Source organism: Physeter macrocephalus, chromosome 2, assembly GCF_002837175.3.
Source record: "Physeter macrocephalus isolate SW-GA chromosome 2, ASM283717v5, whole genome shotgun sequence".
NCBI classification, from domain to species: domain Eukaryota; kingdom Metazoa; phylum Chordata; class Mammalia; order Artiodactyla; family Physeteridae; genus Physeter; species Physeter macrocephalus.
The window spans coordinates 61,419,434-61,424,390 of NC_041215.1; the positions used below are offsets into that span (position 1 = coordinate 61,419,434).

Consider the following 4,957-nt stretch of genomic DNA (forward strand, 5'->3'; position numbering starts at 1 on the left):
CAGTGTAGAGAGCCTAATAAAAATATGATTGTGAATTATACAGTTTAACATTTAACAAATGTAGTTTGAGAAGGAAACATTATAATGACCAAGAACTGACCAAGAACAAAATAAGTTTCATTTCTTTGTCAATCATAGGTAGAGTGTGATAGGACAAACACTAGCTCGGGAGTCAGCAAAGATCACTAACAACCTTTCTCATCTAATTTTTTTTTTCTAGAAAATAAAACACAATAATTTTTTAATTCATTTAATGGCAACTGGTAATCATCAAATTAACAATGGTTATCTTCAAAAGTTATTACACTAACAGTGCTGTCATTTCTCAAGGTTGATCGGATACCTAGAGTCACAGACATTTCCCACATAAGATGCATCATATAAATCAGACTTTGTTTATCACCAGCATTTATACAACCAGACCTAAGTAAAGAACTAGGTCTGGGGACACATGCATGATCTTAATATAGTGAATGTTTAGCTTGCCCTGAACCTCTATCATCTTATACAAGTCACTTTATCCTCCTGACCCTCTGTTTCCACATTTATAAATATGGAATTTTGAGCTAGATGGTCACTACAATCCCTTTCAGGTCAAAACAATCTCTGATTGTTAATATAATAGATATCTCCTTCAGGTTATATTATTTTATCTTAATATGTAGGAAATAAAATTTTGATGTTCTTCTTTCCTGAAAACAACTTCTAAAGCACAATTTGTAATTATAGTTCAGGAGAGTCTTATCAGAGGGTACAGATATTTTAGGCAGTTTTCCATAATGAATCAGAAAATTTCCCAGGAGAGTTTGGGGCAGGGGCAGCTGTGTACAATGTTTATTAGAGAATATTGATTACATCTTAAAGAAAGGAAATCTATTTGAAAGGATATTGCCCTATATGTCCACTCCATTTTTCAGTCTTTAATTCTACAATTGCAGTCTGAGTCTTAATATAAGATTTTTGCTCCTCATACAGAAAATGTATTTGGTAACTGTCCATTTGCTACCCAATCTGGTTAATGCTGTAGAACAGGTTCATTGTCCATAATGTATCCCTTTCTATCCAAATCAATTTGTCTTTTTATTTTAAATAACAACCATTTAGATAAACAATTTGGATAGAAAGAGATATCATTAACTTTATTTGGTTCTAGGAGTTAGGATATCAAGAGTTCAGACAGCAAGATTTGAATATGAAGGATGTGGAAGGTACTATGTATACTTGGGGAAGCAGAATTACTTACTGAAAAGGGTATGAGAATTCAAGTAAGGAGAGTCAGGTTCACTCAAGTTGTTTTTCGGCCATTTACTATTTGGGTGACCTGGAACAAAAGGATAGACAAGATATATATGTTAGGATTCACGGTTGTAAGTAACAGAAAGCAGCAACTCCAGCTAATTAAGTGAAATTTGATTTATTGCAAGGATCTGGGTAAGGCTTGGGGACTGAAAAGAATAGGCTGGAACTAATACCTGTTCTAAAGGGCTAAAAAGCAAGAAAAACAGAAACTCTTTCAAATCTGGGACAGCTGCAGGTATAAGACAAAAGACATAAGCAGCTACTGCCCCCTTGTCCCACTGGGATAAATCACCTCTAAATATTCTTCCACTCTTGCCTCAGATGCTCAAGATTCAACGCCTTTGAAGGGAGACCAGGACTGTGACATACGTGGAGCCCAGGTGTTGTTGGCCAACAAAAGGGAAGATGTGGCACCTTTGACAGCCACAATGTCAATTGTTCACTCCCTGCAAGATGACCAAAATGGGGCAGAAGTAATTCCTTAACAGGAAGTTTAGGTGCTATGAGGAAGGAGGCAAGGATCCTCACAGACAAAAATTAATTAATGTCCATCGCATAGCAAACAAACAAATGCAAAACATTTAATTTCTCTGATCTTTATCTTCAAAATTATTCAGAATAATCATCACAGTATATTATTTAGCTCTAGACTGCTATAAATTCTACTGTGATTTCTATAAATGTGTTATAAGTATAGTTATTACTATCTATACTCACCAATGAAGAGACTTTATAGAAAAAGATAAAATATAAATTATCAAATAAAAACTATAATTTATTTCTGGATACGTTAAAAAAGTGGAGAGTTTTTTTGACAGTTTATGCAAGTGTCATAACATCATTGTAGTAGGTAGGAATGTGTCCCAAAAGGTCTATAGTTTTTCCAGATTAAAAGATAGATATAGACTAAACTGCATAACAAGAAAATGGTTTAGAAATATGATTATATTCTTACCTCTTAATAGAGGTAAGAGTCTGAGACAACTGTTAAGAACATGGGCTTTAGACTGAGTCTGAATCTTGCTACTTGCTGACTTACCATCTTTGTGACCCTGGGCAAGGTCCTTAACTTTTTTATGCCATAATTTTGCTTACCTCAAAAATGGAGCTGACAATAGTCGAGTGTACCTCATAGAACTATCATGAGGATTCCATGAATTAGTATTAGTAAGCACTATGCAAATATAATATTAAAACAGACTTAAATATCATTCTTCCCAATGTAGACTCTCACTAATTCATATAAATGATGTATATCAAAGAGTTTTTTCTTTCTTCAGTTCATTGAGTGTCTGCATAAAACTCCACGTTATTAGATGCTTAACAAATATAGATGAAAATTCAGTGGGTATGTATATAAGCTAAATAAGTCAATTTCCAAATTTGAGTCATTGTGTTACATTTCCATTGTAACTGCTTGGGATAGAGGTGATATGTTGTAAATATCATACAATTTCTGAAGCTGATGTTATACTAGTGCTTTTTGACTTCTAGTACTAATGCACTGTTAAAAGGCTATTTCATAAGAACATGAAGAACTTAAATCGATCAGTAGGTCGTGAAAGACTAAAAATCCTACCAGGATCTGTTCATTTAATTTTGTCTTGTTCTTTTAAACAATGAATCCATAATGTATAGCTCTCAGGTGAGAAAACAATATTGAAATCCTTGTGTAGCACTGTTGAATCAAATCTCATTCAAGCGATATAGATGTTAAAACAATTTTATAATAAAATGATCTCTCTCTTAAGATGACCAGAGACCAAGAGGCCAGAGACCAAGACCTCACCAACTTTTTACAAATTTGTTTCTTTGTTTTACTTTTCCCCCTTAGTTATTTACCAATCTCTGATTATTACCTATCCTACCTATAGCCATCTTACTCAGTTTTAGCCATACACATTTACTCTGAATCTCATAAAAAAATTAGGTTGTTTAGTATATGGTTGTTTTCTTTTTAGAGCTTTACAAATAACAAGTGACAGGATTGGCCATCCAGGAAACCACAGTTGAAGGATATGGTTTATTCATAACCATGTTAATCAGTTGGCAGAATTTTCTTGTTAGTCTTCTGATAAACCAGTCACAAAAATGACCAAAACCCTCTTTGGTATAAAGAGAGGCAAGGCTAATTTGTTAAAAGATTAGCCCTAGCTTGAAAAATGTAGAGGCTTAGTCATTATGTTTTCTAAAATGTTTGTAATAATTTTAAAAATTATTCTTTAATTATCACTTTGATGTGAACTACTTGAATTCTTGTATTTTAAATATGAAAATAAAAGAGAATTAGCTTATGGTCTGAGATCTGGACTTCAGAATTTTTCAAATTTTTGACTACCTAAAATGAAAATGAAGCATTCATTATACACAATCCTTATCATTGTGACAATTTTACTTGATGATAAATAATAAGGAAAAAGTCATTTTTTCCCATCAAACTGGAGTAGGCATTGGATATATAACTAGAGGAAATAGTAGTCAACTTCAATATCAATATATTTGATTTCCTTGTTATAAATGCAGATTTCTGGTTGTCACGTCCAGAGATTCTGATTTGTTAGATTAAAAAAAAAAAACAACATTAGGACATTCTGGTGCAGAAACTCAACCACCAAATTGGAGAACAGTGCCTATATCAGACATTTTTCTTGATTTTTTACAACTCCATTGGTAATTATAATTGGGTGGGTGACCCCTTCCCTGAGATGTAGTTCTCACTTCAGCCTCACTCTTGGCAAAAATCCACCTTGTTAACAAGGTTTTGACTGTAATAGCAGGTAGCATTCTCCTCAGGCATCTTTGCCTAAAAAATGACAGCCAAGTACTTTAAGTGATGCTTCTTTGCACTACCCACAACCTGTGAAACTGCTATTACTGTCAGTGAAAAGATGGAGGAAATCAAGTGAACACAGAAAGGAGAAACCCCTTACTTTTAGCCACTAGCATTTTTTTATGATGAGATAATCTGTCAATGGTTGTACTTGTTATCTCAGCATAAATGACAATGTACTGATTCACTCACATCAGATGTGCAAATTAGCGAATACCAAAAGCTAGCATCATTTTACATTCAAGTTTCAGAGGAGAGATGCATTGATTCTATTTCTTACATGGCTAATTTGCTGAGATCACTTAATATTAACATTGTGTATGTTTTACTGTCACTCAGCTTTCTGCCTTGAGTTCTGCCAGCAGAGTCAGTTCAGTTACCCTCCTTCTCAGGTGCCTCAGCCTTGCTATTGGAGCCATCACCTTTTTCCATAAAAAATAGACATGCACAAGTTTAATAATGCACCAATACATGGCTTTAAAAAAGCCCTGTAGAAATGTATAAACTATTCTTTAAAAACACATAAGAATAAAGTGTCATATGACAAAACTAGTCAGTGATGTGATGCAATTAATGGTCTGTACCAGAACTGCCATAGCAAGGCTTTTCATACTCATAGCCACCAGGCATTGAATAGATATTAACACAATATATCTATTTCCTTCTTTACATATTATTATCTGTATAGTTGGAAGGTATAAGTCAAAATAAAGCATTTTGGTAGAAAGGACATTCTAAATTCAAACAGACCTATGTTTGAATTTTGACCCCTTCTGTTACTAGCAAGTTTACTTAGCCTGTATGTATTGGGGTTCTACCTCATGGGAT

General features: G+C 33.8%; 1 non-coding gene across 1 annotated transcript; it reads right to left on the minus strand.

The window, feature by feature from the left end:
* Nucleotides 1-394: 394 nt before the first annotated feature.
* On the minus strand, nucleotides 395-527 carry LOC112064589 (small nucleolar RNA SNORA72). The gene has a single exon (XR_002891550.1). It is a non-coding gene; the product is annotated as a small nucleolar RNA SNORA72 (small nucleolar RNA).
* Nucleotides 528-4,957: the final 4,430 nt, after the last annotated feature.